The 22,107-nt window shown below is 40.5% G+C and overlaps 2 gene segments (V, D, J or C); both read left to right on the forward strand.

Moving 5' to 3' along the window:
- The window catches only part of LOC311603433 (Ig heavy chain V region 1-72-like), a 162,774-nt gene that overhangs the window by 37,107 nt on the left and 103,560 nt on the right, over positions 1-22,107 (forward strand).
- LOC311603383 (Ig heavy chain V region 186-1-like) overlaps positions 343-22,107 on the forward strand; it is a 39,523-nt gene continuing 17,758 nt past the window's right edge. The window contains exon 1 of the V gene segment in view: positions 343-417.

Here is a 22,107-nt window from a genome sequence, read left to right on the forward strand (position 1 = left end):
TCAGCCCTCAGTGTACAGTGGGTAATGACTGACATTCAATGCAGACATTCATGACTGGTCCCAGTGCTGAGAATGATTGGCAGCATGCTCATCCACAAATGAGTCAGAGATGTCACTCTCTCACCAAAGATTAATTGCATATATCTGAAAGTAGGGAGGCAGTATTGGATGCATTTCCAGAGAGAATTATGACTTGAACCTCTACATCGAGCTGCCTTACATAGCTGGACTAGGGCCTTATCTAAGAAGTACTACACTCATGAATATGCAAATTACTTGAGTCTATGGTGGTAAATACATACATGTCTGCAACCCCAAGTAACGTCTGACCAGTGTCCTCTCCACAGTCAGTGAACATGCTTTTCCTAAAGATGGAATGGAGCTGGATCATCCTCTTCCTCCTGTCTGTAACTACAGGTAAGTGGATCACCAGCTCCAAATCTGAAGAGGAGACAGACACTGAAGTGACAATGACATCCAATCTGTCTTCTCTCCACAGGTGTCTACTGCCAAGTTCAGCTGCAGCAGTCTGGATCTGAGCTTGTGAGACCTGGGTCCTTAGTTAAGTTGTCCTGCAAGGCTTCTGGCTACACCTTCACCAGCTACTATATGAGCTGGGTGAAACAGAGGCCAGGACAGGGGATGGAGTGGATTGGATAGATTGATCCTTCAGATGATTACACTTGGCACAATCAGAATTTACAGGGCAAGGCAACACTAACTGCAGACAAATCCTCCAGCACAGACTACATGGAGCTCAGCAGACTGACACCTGACGACTCTGCAGTCTATTACTGTGTGAGACACACAGTGCTGCAACCAAATCCTGAGTATGTCAGAAACCCTGGAGGAGCAGGAAGCTGCTCTGGGCCTGAGATGAAAGGGAAAATTAGCCAGGACACTTTCTCAGATATAATCATTTTGAGCATTAATTTTTCTGTCAACTTTGTAAAATGACATCTATGAGTAAAGTGATGCCCGTACAGTACACCAGACCTTTCAACATCTTCACAACTGACAACCTCCATTGTCATTTTTCTTTAGTAAAACAATAAATCAGGGAAAACCATGATGATGCACTGATAGAGATCAGCTCCAGCACACAGGGTAAAACAAGGCGGTCACAGCAGTGGCCCAGCTTTCTGCTAGGGTCTTTGCAGCAGCCCAGGTGAAGTTCTAGGGGTGACAAAATTTATCTTCCTCAATTCCATCTTTCAAGGATGCTAGAGACCAGCTCCAGTACACAGGGTAAATTGGAACAGGTCACAACAATTGTGAATGGCCAGCTCGTGGCTAGAATTTCTCTATGTGTGTTAACTCTTCAACTTTCAGGCTGGTAGCCTTGCTATTTACACCTGGGCAGACAAAGCAAGCAGATTTATTTGAACAACACACACACATTCACAAATACAATCAATAGCAAAAACAAAGGATCTCCCAGAGATACCATTCAAACACATATACATGAACATACATATATATATACATACAAATATGTATATACATATATATATATATATATATATATATATATATATATATATATATATACAAATAACAGTATATACAGACAATCAGATATCTAAACAGACAGAAAGACACATTTTTGGATGAAGCAGATGACTTCAACAACTGTTTAAGTTTGTAAGGGGTTTTTATATGATCTAATATAAAATATTTTTATGTATGTAAAATATCTCATTCAAAAATTGATAAAATTGTTGCATAAAAATGAAGTTACTGTAGGACTATTAATCCTAGTATCTAACTATGTACTTTGTTTACTACAAGGTTAAAGCAATAGATTTGTTATTTGCTCATTATGAATTCAAAGCTGAAGTTTTCTTTTTCTAATATCACATGGATATTATGTGTTTAAAGAAAGAATTTTTATGTCAAGTGTTTTCTAAGACAGAGGTGTCTCCCTTGCCTTGTACAGATAACCATTTTTCTTTGTTTTTATATTCATATTCTCTTTCTTATCATACTAAACACCTGGGCAATATCCTTCGACTAAACTTACAATGAATGCACCCACTTGATTATTAATTTATTTCAATCTTGTTTTCTTGTGGTAATTAACATGGAAGTTCTTAGAGATCTTGACAATTTTTGCTATATTGCACGAAGGTTTAAAGTTATTTGAATCAATTAGAAAACATTGCGGGAATTATAAAATTATCTGTAGGAAATCTGACCAACAGAGAGACTAGCACCTATGGAGGAATATTATTATTCTATACGCAGTGAGGATCTTTGCCTATACCATGCCAGATATAAAGCACTTGCATGGAAAGGCAGTATAACAACAGTAAGCGGTCGTGCTTAAACCTTATACAAACTCATTCATCAGTCATGCAAGAAGGAGTGGGTTGCATCCAGGAAGCTCACTTGGTTGCTTTTGCCAATCCAGCATGTGATTGCTTCCAGGAATGCATCACAAAAAATATTGCTGTATTATGAGAGAAAAGACATTTGCTGGAACAGGTGGGAATAAAAATATGAATATGGTCTGGAAAATCCAAATCACCAACCTATGGTCAAACAAAAACTCACTTAATTGACCGAATTCTGATATTACTGGAAGGTGTGTTGTTAACTCTGGCTGTGTGTACCAGCAAAAGTTCCAGTCTCTTAGATGATAAGCTATACTTATTTTAGAAAGCATTGCCAAATAACTATAATTCCTGTAAGTTGGTTAAAAGCATTATTACATCTTTTCATAGAACTCATCTGGCACATCAGTGTATGTACAAGCTTTTGGCCTATATTTCTGTATCTCCCAGTCTCAGTAAAAAGCTCTATATTCTCAAGCATTTACAGACCACTAATGCAGCATCGACTTTCACAGCCCATTGCAAACTTTGTGTTTCCCTTTTTCTATAAAATACTTGGTTTTGGGTAGTGGGTGAATAACAACACACATGGAGACCTATAGTACTTGGTAATCTCAAAGAAAAGAATTCAATATGAAGACTTTTTTTCACTTTTTTAATTAATTTATTCTTGTTACATCTCAATGGTTATACCATCCCTTGTATCCTCCCATTCTTCCTTCCCTCCCATTTTTCCCTTATTCCCGTCCCCTATTACTGTTCCTGAGGGGGATTTCCTCTCCCTGTATATACTCATAGGGTATCAAGTCTCTTCTTGGTAACCTGCTATCCTTCCTCTGAGTGCCACCAGGTCTCCTTCTCCAGGAGACATGGTCAAATATGAGGCACCAGAGTTCGTGTGAAAGTAATATCCCACTATCCACTCAACTGTGGAGAATGTTCTGTCCATTGGCTAGATCTGGGTAGGGGTTTAAAGTTTACCACCTGTGTTGTCCTTGGCTGGTGCCTTAGTTTGAGCAGGACCCCTGGGCCCAAATCTGCCTATCATAATGTTCTACTTGTAGGTTTCTAGGACCCTGTGGATCCTTCTACTTTGCTATTCTCCTATGCTTCTCTCATTTAGAGTCCCAATCCAACCTCCTTAGTCATCAGGGACATGCAAATCAAAACAACTCTGAGATTCCATCTCACTCCCATCATAATGGCTAAGATCAAAAATTCAAGTGACACCACATGCTGGCGAGGATGTGGAGAGAGAGGTACACTCCTCCTTCATTGCTGGTGGGAATGGAAACTAGTATAGCCATTTTGGAAATCTATCTGGTGCTATCTCAGAAAACTGGGAATAGGGCTTCCTCAAGACCCAGCTATTCCACTCCTTGGAATGTACCTGGAAGATGCTCCAGCACACAAGAAAATTTGCTCAACCATGTTCATGGCAGCCTTATTCATAATAGCCAGAACATGGAAACAGCCTAAGTGTCCATCAGTAGAAGAATGGATAAAGAAACTGTGGTACATATACACTATGGAATACTACTCATCTATTAAAAACAAGGAATTCCCGAATGGGAATTGGATTGAGCTAGAAATCATCATAATGATTGAGTTAACCCAGAAGCAGAAAGAGTCAAATGGTATATACTCACTTATATCCGCATACTAGAGGGCATGTCCCATGAAAGCCTTCAATATGAAAACTTTTTAGCTAAGAACATCAAAGTTTCATGTTTCTACCACAGTTATTCATTCTCTGTGAAATGCTGAATGTCACATGCTTCATATGGATGCAATCCTATGGAAATGTGTAGGCATGAATCCACTAGGCCAATTCTTTGCTCTAGGTATTTCAAATCTATGTTGAGTTTTAAATGTTGTTGGAAATGCCAATGAGTTTATAAAAAACACCACTGTCTCCTATTCCTGGAAATGAAGGATTAACCAGAATGCAGGGGAATCTTCCTGTCCTGGCTTCTGAATTGAATGCTACACAACGCTTACATAAGTGCAGGGGCCTAAATTCATAACATGCATGCCTTTTGGATGGCAATTCAGTGTCAGTTAAAAATGGGGTACAATGCTAAACAGGGAATTCTCAACTGAGGGATGTCTAGTGGCTGAGAAGTGCATAAAGAGATTGTCAACACACTTAGTCACCAGGGAAACATAAATCAAGGGGACTGTGAGATTCCACCTCAACTTTAAGTGCCACATTTTTTCCTATTCCTGGAGTTTTGAGTTTTCTGTCTCAAGTACAGCTTCAGGAGTAGGTAAGGTAACTTGTAGAGAGGTTGTAGATCCTCTCTATCTCTAGATTTTTTCTGATAACTCATGACTTCATCATTGGTCACCTGTATTGCTTGATCTAACAGACCCTAGTGAAAGGACTGTGGTTCTTGGAGACAATGTGTGAGGCACAGCTCACCATCCATTGTTGTAATATCTTCTCAAAATTAAAAGGTACACTGCAAAGAGGAAAATAAGTGAGCTGTCCCTGTGTGAGAAATTACACAAGTGAGTTATCAGGCCCAGCAGGGGCCACTGTAGATCCACCAGTTCTCTAGTAAGTAAAGGAGCAGCTGAAGCAGATAAGGTAGTTGTTCACTGAGTGTATTCCAGCAACCTCTGTGAATTTCATTGACAACATCATTATGTTCAGAAACCATGTGTTGTTGAAACATACCATTTCCATACTACATTCCTGAGAGGTTATTGTTAAATAACATCCATATTGAGATCAACAAAGTCCAAATAAGATTCATATGCTGACTGCATAGAATACTAGTTTATGACATACTTATAAATAATTATTAAGGATGTTGGAGCTTCAGGAACCTAAACAATATGGCGAAAAGGGTTCCAGAGTGTGAAGCTGTTAGAAGATGTGTTGACAGTCCTGTTGATCATTGTATTGTGATGGAGAGCAGCCCCCAAATCTCTACGTGTCTGATAGAAACAGGAATGTCATTGGACCTTCTCAGCATCACAAATGTGGTTGACCCTGAGTTTGTCCTTGAACACTTGAAGTGTGGTTCACATTAAAGAACATGGATATGGTGACTGGTTTCCCAGTGGGATGGAAGAGCTCTGTATGTCAGGGTGGGGTAGGATGGTCAATGCACCTTCTCTTCATCAGAAATATGGTTAATACTGAGGAGATTCAGGTGTCTCTTGAAATTTTGATGTGTGCTTCACATCAGTAACATGGATGTGGTGAATGGACTGTTAGTGCGATGGAAGAGCTCTCTGTGCACAGGTGCCAGGATGGAGCTTGAATGCATTTCCTCAGATACCAGAACCACACCGTGCATCTGACTAACAGACAAACTCTACCAGTTTTACTAAAAAAATGAATTCATGTCTTCATCTAGGAAACATCCCTCCTCTTGATTTCATCAATTAGTTTGTGGTTGTAAATACAGTGATGTCCACACAGCCAATAGTACCACATTAGTACCTACTTTTCCACAGTCTCTGTGCACAGGTTCTCATCTTGGTGTGAATTTGCATCATCTCTACCTGGTGATAGAAGTTACAGAAAGGTGCATTCCAAGGAGCAGGGCTAAGGGGGAGCTAGAGACTGAAGAGATCCTTGCATCCTCGATATGGGTGTTCACTTCTAGGTTCAAATGAGGGAGTCTTGGTTTGAACTGAGAATTCCTGGAGCTTCATGAAAAGCTTGCTTCAAGGACTTTTACTCAGAAAATTTCTCCATTTTGTACATGGGACTCTGGGTGAGGCAGAAGCCTGGCCATGGGGTTGAACTCATTAGATGAATATCCCTAGCCCTGGCAGAACAAACTCTAGAGAAATTTCAGGACAGATACACACTGGATGACAACACAATGTTCAATACAGATTAAACTGTCACTATATATTTGGCCTTTGCAGGAATTAAAGGATGGTTCTATTCTCAAGCTCCTGTGAACAGATCATGAATAATATGCTATAAGGAAATATGGAAGTTCATGTGTCTTTATAATGTGGAGAGTCATTTGGGTATATGCTTTGAAGGATGTATCTGGGACACAGCATAGTTTTATTTATTATTTTTTGATGAATTCTCCAAACTGATTTCCAATATAACTACACTCCCATTAAGGGAGAGAGAAGATTATCCTTTCATGACATCATTTTTGCCATTTGTATTCTTGCTTATCATCATCTAGTTGAGATGAAATTAGAACATAAAAATTCCTTTCATCAGCCATTCAATTGTTAGCTAAGGTCTTTGATTGTAGGACACAGAAAAACCTACCTGATATGTAATTCTTCCTGTTGATTAGGTTTCCTTATGCAGGAAGGTGCTCTGTTGATTGAAGGAAGAGCAAAGACATCAGTGATCTCATGGAGGACCAGGCCTTGCAATCTACAACATCTGCTTTCAGGTAGGATGTAGCCATTAGTGTGTGAATGTTATGTAGCAACCAACTTCTTTCTAATTAGTTTTGAGGCCTTAACCATTGGAAAGAGTTTTTGCACTGTAAACTTAGTCAACAATCCATCACTAGGATGAGCCCTAGTAGACCATAGTTGTACTACTAATGATCATGTTGTTAAGCTGCCTTATAAACGTTTTGTTTATACCAAGTATATTAGTGTTGCTCTCAGCTCTCAGTATTCAGTGTGTAATGACTAATACAGACATTCATGATAGTCACAGTGCTGAGAATAATTGACAGAGTATTCAGCCACACATGGGTCAGTGATGTCATCCTCTCAATTAGATGTTATTTGCAGATACGTGAAAGAAGTGAAGGTTATGGAATGCATTTACACAGAGGATTTGCCTTGAACCTCAGCCTCTTGCTGCCTGACACAGGTATCTGTACCTCCTACTTCTCCAGCTGACCTACATCCTTATCTTAGAAGTACTGTGCTCATGAATATGCATATTACCTGAATCTGTAGTGGTTAAATACATGAATGTCCACACTCTGAAAAGAACATCTGAGCAGTGTCCTCTCCAGTCAGTGAACACAACATCGCTAAGGATGGAATGGAGCTGGATCATCCTCTTCCTACTGTCTGTAACTACAGGTAAGGGGCTCACAAGCTCCAATTCTGAGGAGGAGACAGGGACTGATGTGACAATGACATCCACCTTGCGTTTCTCTCCACAAGTGTCTACTCTCAGATCCAGCTACAGCAGTCTGGGGCTGAGCTGAGGAGGCCCGGGATCTCAGTGAAATTGTCTTGCAAGGCTTCTGGCTACACCTTCACAGACTATTATATGAGCTGGGTGAAGCAGAGCCCTGGACAGGGGCTGGAGTGGATTGGATATATTTATCCTGCAAATGGTGTTACTAGCTACAATCAGAATTTCAAGGGCAGGGCCACACTGACTGCAGACAAATCCTCCAGCATAGCCTACATGGAGCTCAGCAGCCTGACATCTGAGGACTCTGCGGTCTATTATTGTGCAAGACACACAGTGCTGTAACCACATCCTGAGTGTGTCAGAAACTGTGGAGGAGCAGGAAGATGCCCTGGGACTGAGATGACGGAGGAGAGTAGCCTGAGGATTTTCTCAGAAATAATAATTTTGAGCATTCATTTTTTCTGCTTCCTCCTCACAGTCTCATATTGCTTTTGTGAACTTTATAAAAAGACATCTACAAATAAAATGATGTTGATTTAGAATGTCCATACAGCACACCAGACTTTTCAATATCTTCACCAGTGACAACTAATATTGATGTTTCTTCCTTTATGAAACAATAAAAATAGGAAAACCATGATGATGCGCTTATAGAGACAAACTCTAGAACTCAACAAACCAAGGTGGATCACAGTAGTGGCCCAACCTTCTGCTAATGGATCTGCAGAATACCAGGTGAGGTCCTAGCTGTGATGAAACTAATCATCCTCAGGTCCCCCTAGCCAGGTTACCTGAGACCAGCTCTAGCACACAGGGTAAACTGAAGCTGGTTGCAGCATGTGTAAATGGCCAGCTGGTAGCTAGTGTTTCTCTATGTACTTTAACTCTTAATTTTTCAGGTTGATAGTCTTGTTATTTATATTTTAACTTTTAACCTTCAGGCTGGTGGCCTTCCTATTTACTCCTTGGTAGACAAATAAAGCAGATCATTATGAAACGCACACATACATTTAGATTTATAATCAATAGCAAAAACAAGGGAACTCCCAAAGACACCATTCACCCACATATACATGGACATACTGATATAAACACACACACACACACAAAAGAGAGAGAGAGAGAGAGAGAGAGAGAGAGAGAGAGAGAGAGAGAGAGAGAGAGAATACATACTGAGAATCAGACATATAAACAGACAGACACATTTTTTTGCATGAAGAAGATGGCTTCAATTTCTGTTTAATTCTCTCTTGAGTTTTTGTATGATCTGAACAACGTTTCTCTATGTATGGAAAAAATTATCTCATTTAAAATAGGTACAATTGTTACACAAAAAGGGAGTTACAATAGGACTACTGATTCTAATATCTAACTAGATACTCTGTTTATTACAAGGTGAAAGCAGTATGCTCATTGTGAGTTCAAAACAGTTTTTATCTTTTTCTAATTTCACATTTGTGTTATGTGAAAGATTATTTAAATATTATTTCATTAATTTGTTCATTTTACATCTCAATTGTTAGCCCATCCCTTGTATCCTCCTATTCCTCCCTCCCTCTCACTACTCCTGTACTCCCTTCCCCTATGTCTGTGACTGAGGGGGACCTCCTTCCCCTATATATGTTCTTAGGGTATCGAGTCTCATCTTGGTAGCCTGCTATCCTTCCTCTGAGTGCCACCAGGCCTCCCCATCCAGGGGACATGGTCAGAAATGGAGCACCAGAGTTCATGTCAAAGTCAGATCTCACTATCCACTCAATGGTGGAGAATGTCCTGTCCATCAGCTAGGTCTAGGTAGGGGTTCAAAGTTTACTGCCTATATTTTCCTTGGCTGGTGCCATAGTTTGAGGAGGACCCCAGGACCCTGATCCGTCTGTCATAAAGTTTTTCTTGTAGATTTCCAGGACCTCTGGATCATTCCATTTCCCAATTCTCCCATGCTTCTCTCACCTAATGTCTCAATAGGATGTCCTCCCCTCTGACCCACTTTCCTGGTAGTGAATGATTTTTTTTATGTCAAGGTTTCATAAGACATGGTGTCTTTCTTGTATAGATAACCATTTATTCTTTGTTTCTATATTCATATTATCTTTGTTATCATTGTATACACCTGAGCCATATCCTTGGACAAAACCTAAAATCAATTTATTTCAATCTTGTTTTCCTTCTTTGTATAATTCACATGGCTGTTCATAGAGCTCTTAAGAGTTTTCACTATATTGCAGGAAGATTTGGTGTTTTGAAAATCAATTAGAAGCCATTGCCAGAAATCATAAAAATCTATAGGCAATCTGCCTAACAGAGAGAGTAGCACCTATTGGGGGATATGATTATCCTTTAGGCAGTGACAGTCTATGCCATGCCAGATATATAGAATGAGTATGGAATGAGGCTAGCAACAATAAGTGGTCCTGAGGAAAATCCTTGGGGCTTTGCCGAAACCAGGGACACACCCATTCATCAGCCATATAAGAAGGACTAGGTTGCCCCTGGGAAACACACTTGCTTGCTTTTGCAATTCTAGAATGTGACTGCTCCCAGCAATGCATGACAAAAATATCTCTTGATTATGAAAGCAAAAGACTTGGAATTTTGAAGGCTATAAGGTCGTTTAGTGAAATTTTCAGAAAAAATAAATTATTCTGCTCCAAAATTTAAGAATATTTTCTAATTTTTGAGACCTCATTGGCAGGGTGATTATTATCAACATTTATATAACATTGTTGAATTACATTTAAGCATGCTAACATTTGTACCACTTGCTCTCTTATTTTTTTGCTTCTTACTCAAAATCACCCCATACACATCTGAAACAGAGGACAAATATGTAAAAACTCAGGAAAAATATCTGCCTCCACTGAAGCTCATTTCACAGACATAAGACAACACTGTATCTTTATGGCCTCTGTGGCCAAGGCATCTGAGAATCAACTTCCATTTTCCTGGCTTATTCTATCTTGAGAAGATTCTGTTGTCTGTCTTTCCCATATTCAGGACCAGCAGTTCTCCTATCTCTGGTCCTTGGCTTTTTCTTGTAAACCAAGCAACTTATACAGATTCCAAGATCATTCCATGATACTCTGCTTCTTGTGGACCCATCCTACTGCCTGTCTTTGATGAGATTTGAGATGATATTTGAATATCATGGAAAGAATTTTAGATATTCTCCTATTTCCAGACATATAATTTAATCAAAATTTAAAAATCATTGTAACATAGAAAAACCAGTGGAATATTAACCCAAGTGTTAGTGCAGGTCTTATTACCCATCCTACCCTAAGGCTCCAGTGCCTCAACTGGCACTCATCATTCTGGGTTTGGCTTCTTTTTACAGCATTCCTACACCTTGTGGCAAGGTCATATTTCATGGTTTAGACCCATCTTGATATCTTTATCTTTCAAAAGTTTTTAATATAAAGATTTTTTATTAATAATAATGAGTTGTTGATTGTTTTTGGTCTATCTTTCCTTGATGAGATCAGTAGTTCACTCAGACTTCTTTGCACATATTTAATCATGCTTATACCAAAAACTCACTGTGAAGGTTCCCCAAAATTAGGCAAATCATATTATCTCTAAGTACTAAAGCATCCGTAGTGACAAGAACAAAGAGGAATACAGTGTGAATTAATGTCTGTGAAAATCCCCAGGCCCAGTGTGTGACTCCCATCATCCTCTGCCCACTGTGCCCTCCTCCAGGATGCTCAGCATCTGAGAGAACTGAGCAAAGAAGACATGTTTTTCTGTCTATATTTTTTTGTCTTGTGCTGTTTTAAAGTCATCACAAATAGAGGGCAGTATAAACCTGAAGGCACTGGTCATTGATGAATAAACAGAAATCAGACAAACGTGATGTAGAAAATTGACAGAGAAGCAAAATCATTGAAATATCACTCCCTTCCATGAAATTATAGTTTATAACTTCCAGGCTGCAGATGATACAGACTCTTACACTATACAAGAAGTCTACAATCTCAGTATCCTTTTCTTTTTTGTCAAAGAATAATTGTACTGACAGGGCTCACACAGGAGGCCATCTTTGGCCCAGGCACAGAGAATCATGAAGTCTGGAGAAACAGTAATGCTTTGACCTCTTCTCATGTCCTCCATGCAAAAACACAGGTGATGATCTCTGGATGAGTGAACTGAGTCAGGACCCTTCATCTTGCTCCTTCTCTACAGCACTCGTCAGAAGTGTTTATTTTTCGGATGACTCTGGTCTTACATTAGCTACTCTCTATGGGTGCGGACCTTCCTTTTGGGTGGGAAAGTGTCCAACAAACCCAAAATTCCTAGGAAGGAATCCCATCTCTGAGGTGAGACAGTGTCCCAAGGGAAGGCTGTCCTGGGATACAGGAGACCAGGAATCACACAGCTCTGAGAGAAGGTCTCCTCAGCAGAGACTCTGTAGCTCCCAGGGGAGGGTTACCCCATCCCTGAGGAGCTGAGCAGCTTTGGAGCCAAAGCCCATTCTTCTTTGTTTATTGTCTTCTTGAGAGAGTCATATAAGGCAGTAAATCTCTTAATATAAATTTCTTGAAGGGACAAATCCAGGTGTGGATGCCTCTGTTCCAAGGTGAAGACAGCAGAGAACTGGGCAAACACAGACTTTATATAGGATTTTTCTTTTATTTAAGGAGCAGAGCTTTCTAGACTAGAGAACTCCAGAGTGAGGATTAGTGGGATTTCAAGTCCAGCACTTGGAGGAAGCCTAGAGATTGGTGTGTTTTTGTTCATCCTTTTCCTGTAAAATTAGCATACACCTGGGAGTGGTCCCACAGAGGGGATGTAGATGGGTATTTTAACAGTTAAGAGTCTGGAACTGACTGTTTTACAAGTAGTGAGGTATGTGGGAGAAGCCTGTTCACTCAAGCCCTTAGGGGTTTACAGAGACTTGAACTCTAAGCTAAACAAAGCAATTTTCCTTAACTAAACTATGAACTTATATACTAAGGGGTCAGATTTCTAGTTCAAATCCCTGACTGCCAAAGTGAGACCATGTAAAGCCCTCAGCCTTGGATTAATAAATAGTTTATATATTGTTGCCACAAAGATGGGGCTGCTGGAGCTCACAGACTAACTCCAGCTAAACATGCCTCCTTCCCTGTGAGTTTCCCGTGAGCTGCAGCTATAACTGAGGCCTCAGGTGCTCAGTTTCAATGGCTTAGCTTCTCAGTTTCTCCAGCCATCTGATATCAGGCCCCATGGATGTGGAGATTTAGTCTCAGGTGCTCTGGAGTCCTGAGGTGTTGCTGTCAGGATGTACAGAGAGGCAGGAGCAGTGGCTGAAGACCAGAGCACCCCCTTTAGGGACCACAGGGTGTGACACTCAGGGAAACTGAAGAGCATAAGAGGGGTTACCCAGGGAAAGATGTAGGTGGAGCCCTAGTGCAAAACTTGAAGCTGCCAAGCCTGGCTTCTGGAGGCCCTCAGCAGGGGCCAGTATAATTTCCTGCAAAGTATACAGTTTTCAATGTATGGGAAAAAAACAGAAACTAAGAGAGTCTGAGAGGGAAGGCTTTCAATGCCCTGCATAGCTAACAAGGAGCAGAGGTGAGCTCCCCTGAGGGGTCCTGTGTTCCTCAGGGCAGACTGACTCCTCCAGAGTCCTAAGACTTAAGTTCTGCAGCAGAATCAGCACCTGTTGAGGGAATGCAAATCTCTCCTGGCTCCACCCAACCCTAGGTTGAAATGCCAAAGCTGGACCAGGGTACTCACTGGTGTGCAGCCATGGACAGGCTAACTTCCTCATTCCTGCTGCTGCTTGTGCCTGCATGTGAGTGCCAAGGCTTTCTAAGGGAGGACCTTCCATATCTTCACCCTGTTCCAAACTTACCTCCTAATTTTTCTTTTTCTCCGTAGATGTCCTTTCCCAGGTTACCCTCAAAGAGTCTGGCCCCAGGCCCTGGCAGTCCTCCCAGACCCTCAGTCTGACCTGCACTTTCTCTGGGTTTTCACTAAGCACTTCTGGTATAGGTGTGTGCTGGATTCGTCAGCCCTCAGGGAAGGGTCTTGAGTGTCTGGCTATCATTTGGTGGGATGATGGTAAGTACTACAACCCATCCCTGAAGAGCCAGCTCACAATCTCCAAGGACACCTCCAACAACTAGGTATTCCTCAAGATCACCAGTGTGGACACTGCAGACACTGCCACCTACTACTGTGCTCGGGGAACACATTGACACAGCCTCAGGTAGCAGCTGTACAGTATTTCAGGTTGAGTCTCAGCTCTGTGCCTTCCTTCTACAATGCAGGAGGTTGGAGGGGGCAGGCATTTCCTGCTAGCCTGTGGGGTTTCCTCTTCACTCTGAACTTCAGAGCCATGACTTCCTGTTATACAATTGAGGCCTCTTTTAATTGGCACAATAGGAGCCATCTATGTTTATTTTTTATAAAGATGAAGCTTGACTGTTACATAAACCAGGTGGTTCCGTGCTATTATTCTACTCAGTCTTTTGTCTCAGATCACCACAGCAGAAGATTCCAAATTATTTTAATGACCCTGTACAGCAAAAAACTCAATTGGAAGAGATGGACATTATTGGAGAAGCACCAGGGATAAAGTTACTCCTGGGAATCTCTGAAGTATCTCAGGTTATTTGACAAGGCCTGTGGTTGTTCTTCATAAATGCTGGTAACACCCTATTGCTCCAGATAATATTTATACATCTCATTGAATATGGAGATGTTGAGGTAGTGGCTACATAGTGGTTTTACCTATACTGGTTAGGGTTCATAATACTGGGCAGCACTTTGAATGCTTTCACAGGAGAACATTAATAAACAACATAGCTACAAACCCTGTCACCTATAATGATGACTTGTGAGATAGGCTGGTGCATTTGTGCCACAAACACGGGGGTAATCAATTATTCTCTTATTGACTGAGAGTTCACTCTATGTGGTGGAACCCATGCCTAACTGCTATAGTGCTCAGAATCTGAGACTGGATAGGCCATGGCTCTTGAGTGGAAACTCAGATGCTATTGTTCTGCTGAAGGAACATAGCAATAAAGGGATTACTAATGACATAACTACTTATAAATTATGTCTCATCTATCCATTGTTAGAACAGCTTTTGTAGTAGGTAGAATCTAACATAGGAAAACACAAGTGGACAGACAATGTGTAGAGAGTGAGAGATACTGTAACATTCAGTCCTAAATGGCTTGTCTCCATCAAACCTTCCCCTCAGTACAAAGAAACTGATGCAGAAGAGACTTGGAAAGTTTGTAAGAGCCAGAGGTGATGGATGACTTCATGGAAGCATTATCCACAAAACACAGCAGTACTGATGCACATGTGTGTGTACTCACAGATACTGTGGAAGCAAACACAAAACTTGCCCGGGTCCAAGCCAAATGGGACCCCAGTGCTGAGAGTGAGAAATGGATACCTGCTCTTACCCCTAACCAAGAAGCTAACTTCAATTGGTATACCCACCTGCAGAGGAAAACTTAGTTTTCCCCCACGAAGTCTCACAGGCTATATGATACACATTTTAGGGTAGACACCATGCCCAGGAGCAACAGAAAATGGACATATGGAGAATTTGAAGAGTTTTTCATTCATGGTAATTTCTTTAGGCATTTCCCTCTCTTTTCTCTCTCTGTCTCTCTGTTTCTCTCTCTCTCTCTCTCTCTCTCTCTCTCTCTCTCTCTCTCTCTCTCTCTGGGTATTTTTTAATCTCCAATTTTGGGTTTTTGTGAGATTGTGTGTGTTTGTGTATGTGTGTGTGTTTCTGAGAGAGAGAGAGACAGAGAGAAAGAGAGAGAGATGGATTGGTACAGGTAGGACAGAGAGAAAGAGGGAAGAAGATGTATTTTAGTTAAAGACTGAGAGAAATAAAAGGACTGGATGTGGGTTAGCAGCAGCGGAGAGGGATAGTACAGAAGGTGCACAGGAAATCAGAATATATTGCTTTAAAACAAAATTTTCACTACGGAAAAATTAAGTACAGCACATGGAAACCTGTGCCTCCCACTCCACCCATAGCACCAACCTTGTGTTTTTAATTTCACTCAATAAATCTGGACACTGTGGAAAAAGAAAATACATTTATTTATGACTATGAGATGTCAATTTACAAACTAGTTTGAAAGTACCCAACAATTTTTGGTATGTTGCCTATTGCAGTGTTAATTCTGTCTCTTATCCCCTTTGTCTCCCTGATCTGACAGTAATCAGTCAGAATCTATGCCATATTCTACATGTTTCACTGCTCAGACATATTTCTCAGAACATGTGCAGAGTCATCATAGGAAAGTGTTCCCATCCAGAAGTCCTCAGGCACAGACACAGTCGCACAAGTCTCTGCTACTAACAATACAGAAGACAGATCAGTTTCCATCAGCTTATTGCTCACTGTCCTACATGACATCATCATTACAGTCTTTAAGGCCATTTCTCTGCTGTGATTCTGGTGTCTTTCCCATTCCCCTTTAAGATTCAGACTCTACCTATGGTTGGTCTGTTTTTATTTCCTCAAAGTACAGTTTTTACTAATTAGCCTTTCTTGGAAATATAGGCTTGTTTCACATCAAGTTCAAAACTGTCCAGCTTCTAAGAGTCACCCAGGTCCTGATCTGCTTTAACATTTTAGTCATTTATATCAACAATCTCATTCTCTTCTATAATTAATGTCTCCTTATTTTATTGACTTTCTAATACAATTCATGGAGTTAATTACAGTGATTCGCGTGAATTTCCACTATTTGACAAGAACAAGGACGTTTGTCATTCTCAGATTACAGAGCATTATAATGACAATAGCATAAAGGGGTTTGAAATTCCCTTCCACAATGACCTTCATCTCAGAGGAGGCAGTGGAGCTGCCATGACCATAGGCATTTCCTCAAAGACCCATCTTTCACACAGCAAATTTTAACTAAATGGCATATGGAGAGCATGTGTGTGTGTGTGTTTGTGTGTGTGTGTGTGTGTGTGTGTGTGTGTGTGTGCATCTGTGTGTGCATGTGTGTGTGACTGTTGTTTGTGTTGTTGTGCCCCAATCACAATACCCCCAGAAGACCACCAGGGCTCAATATCGATGAAGAACAGATAGAGTGCATTATTATGAGATTGAGCTAGGACTACAAACGTTTCTGACACAGCAGGGTAGGACAGTGGCCCTGAGATTCAAGGGTAATGGATTTTTAAAGAAAAACACTGTAAGTGGGGGTTGCGTGTCACAGTATATTGACCTTCAGGAGGCTAAATCAAAGGGGGGATTTTTTTTTAGTCTGAGAGGAACATTGATGTTGGTTATGACTAATTGGCCTGGTGTGAGTTTCTGGAAATTGTTAGCAGGTGCAGTTTATGTAGTAGTTTTTGGTTAATTTCTCTTCAAATTAGCTGTTTTTTTTTAATATATATATTCCTTTTGCCTCCTGATCTTCTTCACCTTACTACACCCCACACTGTCCCACACTCTGTCCCTCTTCCCCATATCCTTCCTACCTGCCAAAAAAGGGGAGTGCCACAACCCACCACAGCCTACTATGTTGCATCAGGACTGAGAACATTCTCTTACACTGAGGCTAGGCAAGGAAGCCATGCCAAAGGACGCCTGATTGGAATCAGCAACAGAATCTATGTTGGAAGCAGCCTCTGCTCCCCTTACTAGGGGACCCACATGAAGACTAAACTGACCATCTGTTACATATGTGTAGAGGGCCTAGATCCAATCGACGCATGATGCCTGTTTGGTGCTACAGTCTCCATGAGCCTCCCTTGAGCCCAGGTTACTTGACTTTGTTACTTTTCTTGTGGAGTTCTTATTCCCTCCAGGTCTTTCTATCCTCCCCACTCCTTCCAATTGAAGTCCTGTGGTCTGCTGATGCCTCGGAACCACTTACAGTTGAGTTTTGTGCAGTGTAATAAATATGGACCTATTTGCATTTTCTAAATGAAGACATTCATTTAGACTAGCACTATTTCTTGAAGATAATTTTGCCCCCATTGCATGTTTTTTTATTGCTTCTTTGTAAAAACTAAAGTGTCCCTAGGTGTATGCATTTATTGCTGGGCCTTTAGTTTAATTCCATTGATTAAACAGTTTGTTTTATGCCAGTACATGCAGTTTTTAATATTATTGCTCTGTAGTAAACCTGGAAATTAGGGATAGAAATACCTCCAGAAGTTCTTTTACTGTATAGGATTGTTTTAGAAAATGTGGAGGTTTTTTGTCTGTACATATGATGTTGAGTATTGTTTTTTCTTAAGATCTGTGGAGAATTTCGTTCCTATCTTGGTGGGACTTGCAATAAATTTGTTTTTGTTTTTGTAGATTGTTTTTGTCAAATGGCCTTTTTAATATTAATCCTACCAATCTATGAGCATGGGAGAAATTTCCATCTTCTGATTTCTTCTTCAGTTCCTTTCTTTAGAAAATAGAAATTCTTGTCATACAGGTCTTTCAATTCCCTAGGGAGAGTAACACCAAGGTACTTTGTATTATTTATTTCTATTTTGAAGGGTGTTGTTTCTCTATTTTTTTTTCAGCATTTTAGAATTAGTATATGTGTGGTCTACTGACTTTTTTCTTAGTTCATTTTAATCCAGCCACTTGACTGAAGGTATGTATCAAGTGTAGGAGTTCACTGGTAGAATTTTTTGGCTTATGTATACTATCATTTGTTAATAGAGATCCTTTGATTTCTTCTTTTCCACTTTGTTTCTCTTTGATTTATTTAGCTGTCTTATTACCGGACATAGGATTTCAAGTACTACATTGTAGATATGATGAGAGTGGGGAGCCTTGATTTGTCCCTGGTTTTAGTGGAATTGCTTAAATTTCTTTCCATTTATTTTGATTATGGCTATATATTTGCTGTATATTGCCATTATTGTACTTGGGTGTATGTCTTCTATCCCTGAGCTATCTGCAACTTTTAACATGAAGGTGTGTTGGATCCTGTCAGGTGATTTTCTTACATGTGTTCATATGCAGGGACACTCACATTTTGTTGTATACATTGATGGTGGCTACACTAACACATTGGAGCTGGCAGTGAGTTAACAAATATATCAAGACTCTGAAAACCATTAGTCATGACCTTCCATGAATTAGAGGATGCTGATCTTGCAGAATCTACATCCAGAGAGACAAGAGTTGTCTAAGGACACAGTTAGCAGTGTTGAAACTTATAGATACGTGGCCAAGGGAAAACACCACAACTGCTAAGTTTTGACTCACAGCCATACAGCCCACCTGTGGTTCTAATGCTGAATTAGCAAACAGAGTGAATCATGGCACACATTTTCCTTAATTCTAGTTACTTCTCAGATGTGCTAATATTTTCTTAGTTTGGAAGTGATCTGTAGGTGGCACATTTGTTCCTCTTTGTGGTGTTTTGAATTTTCTGCCTCAAGTACAGCTTCAGAGGTGGGAAAAATGCCTTGTAGACAGCTTATAGCTTTTCACTATCTCTAGTGTTTTGTCTGTTCACTCACTACTTCATCAGTGGTCACTTCCATTGCTATTTCTAACAGACCCTAGCTAAAGTACTGTAGTTCATGGAGACAATGTTCGCAGCAGAGCTTACTTTCCATTGTTGAAATATCATATCAAAATCAATAGGTACATTGCAAAGAAGAGAAATAAATGATTTGTCCTTGTGTGAGAGATTATAAAAGTGAGTTATTAGGATCAGCAGGGGGCACTGTGTATCTACCATTTTTCTAATAAGTAGAGGAGCAGCTGAAACATATAAGTTGTTCAGTGAATGTACCCAGCAGCCTCTGTGGATTTAATTGGCAGCGTCATTATGTTCAGGGACTGTGGCGTTTTTGACACATATGACATCCATGCTACATCCTGAAAGAGCTTATTTGTTAGAAAGCATTCATATTGAGATGAACAATGGCCAAACCAGATGCTTACGTTGACTGCATAGAAATACAAGTTCATGACATACTTACAAATACTTATTAATGAAATTGTAGCTACAGCATCCTAAGCAATTTGGGGGAAGTTTTCCAGAGTTTGCCGCTGGTAGAAGAAATGTTCATAGTCCTGCTGATCATTGGGTTATGATGGACAGCAGCTTCCAAAGCTCTGAGTGTCTGATAGAAACAGGGTTGTCAATGCACTGTCTCAGCATTGCAAATGTGGTTGAACCTGAGTGTTGTCCTTGTACGCTTGAAGTGTTTCACATTAAAGAACATCGATATGGTGACTGGTTTCTCAGTGGGATGGAAGAGCTCTATGTGTCTGGATGGGGTAGGATGGTCAATGCTCCTTCTTTTCATCAGAAATATGGTTGACACTGAGGAGCTTCAGGTGTCTCTTGAAAACTTGATGTGAGGGTCACATCAGTAACATGGATGTGGTAAGGGGATTGTCAGTGGGATGGAAGAGTTCTGTGTGCACACATGCCATGATGGAGCTTGAATTCATTTCCTCAGATGCCAGAACATAACCATGCATTTACTAAGAGAAAAACTTTACCAGTTCTATCTAAAAAATTCATGTCTTCATCTGAGAAACATTCTTCCTCTTGATTTCATAAATTAGTTGTGGTTGTAAATATAGCCATGTCCAAACAACCAACTGTATCACATTAGTACCCACTTTTCCACAGTCTCTGAGCACACAGCTTCACACCTTGGCAAGAAGTTGGATCATCTCTACCTGGTGGCAACAGCTACAGAAAAAGTGCATTCCAAGGAGCAGGGCTAAGGGGGAGCCAGAGACTGAAGAGAACTTGGCATTGTCTCTATAGGTGTTCACTTCTATGTTCAACTGAGAGAGTCTTGGTTTGGACTGAGAATATCTGGAGATTTATGAAATGTTACCTTCAAAGATTTTGACTCAGATAGCTTCCCCAATTTTTACATGGTACTGTGGGTGAGGCAGAAGCCTGGCCATGGGTTTGAACTCATTAGATGGATATTCCAAGCCCTAGCAAAAACAAACTCTGTAGAAAAATTTCAGGACAGATACCCACTATGAACACACACAGATACTTCTGTGAATAACATGGTGTAAATAAATATGAGTATTCATGTGTTTCTATAATGTGTAGAGTCAACTGGGTATAGGCTTAGAGGGATGGATCTGGGACACAGTAAATTCTCGAAACTGATTTCCAATATAACAACAGTCCCATTAAAGGTGAGAGAGGATTATTCTTTCATGACAAAAATGGTGTTATTTGTATTACAGCTTATCATTTTCTTCTTGAGGCAAAATTAGAACATTAGAATTTCTTTTTTTTCCTCCTTTATTAATTTATTCTTGTTACATCTCAATGGTTATCCGTTCCCTTGTATCCTCCCATTCTTCCCTCCCTCCCAATTTCCCCTTATTCCCCTCCCCTATGACTGTTCCTGAGGGGGATTACCTCCCCCTCTATATGATCATAGGGTATCAAGTCTCTTCTTGGTAATCTGCTGTCCTTCCTCTGATTGCCACCAGGTCTCCCCATCCAGGGGACATGGTCAAAGGTGAGGCACCAGAGTATGTGAGAAAGTAATACCCCACTCTCCACTTTAATGTGGAGAGTGTTCTGTCCATTGGCTAGATCTGGGTAGGGGTTTAAAGTTTTACGGCCTGTATTGTCCTTGGCTGGTGCCTTAGTTTGAGCGGGACCCCTGTGCCCAAATCTGCCTATCATAATGTTCTACTTGTAGGCTTCTAGGACCCTCTGGATCCTTCTACTTTGCCTTTCTCCCATGATTCTCTCATCTAGAGTCCCACTAGAATGTCCTCTCCTCTGTCGCAGTTTCCTGGTAAGTGAAGGCTTTCGTGGGACATGTCCATTGGGCAGGTGACACGGTAAAGAGAACAAAGTGACAGTCTACAAACTGGGAAAAGATCTTCACCAACCCCACATCTGACAAAGGTCTAATATCCAAAATATATAAAGAACTCAAGAAATTAAATACCACCAAACCAAATAACCCAATCGAGAAATGGGGCATGGAACTAAACAGAGAATTCTCAACAGAGGAATATCAAATGGCTGAGAAACACTTAAAGAAATGCTCTACCTCTTTAATCATCAGGGAAATGCAAATCAAAACAACGCTGAGATTCCATCTTACACCCATCAGGATGGCTAAGATCAAAAATTCAAGCAACACCACATGCTGGCGAGGATGTGGGGAGAGAGGAACACTCCTTCATTGCTGGTGGGAATGCAAACTAGTACAACCACTTTGGAAATCTATCTGGTGCTATCTCAGAAAAATGGGAATAGGGCTTCCTCAAGACCCAGCTATTCCACTCCTTGGAATATACCCAGAAGATGCTCCAGCACACAGCAAGAAACTTTGCTCAACCATGTTCATAGCAGCCTTATTCATAATAGCCAGAACATGGAAACAGCCTAAGTGTCCCTCAATAGAAGAATGGATAAAGAAACTGTGGTACATATACACTATGGAATACTATTCAGCTATTAAAAACAAGGAATTCCCGAAATTTGTGGATAAATGGATTGAGGTAGAAATGATCATAATGAGTGAGTTAACCCAGAAGCAGAAAGACACAAATGCTATATACTCACTTATATCTGCATATTAGAATTTCTTTAATTTGCAATTCAATTGTTAGCTAAGGTCTTTGATTGTAGGACACAGAAACACCTACCTGATCTGTAATTCCCCGTGGTGGCTAGTTTTCCTAATGCAGGAAGGTGCTGTGTAGATTGAAGGAAGAGCAAA

This window comes from Acomys minous (assembly GCF_964271855.1).
Source record: "Acomys minous genome assembly, chromosome: 8".
Taxonomy (NCBI): Eukaryota; Metazoa; Chordata; class Mammalia; order Rodentia; family Muridae; genus Acomys; species Acomys minous.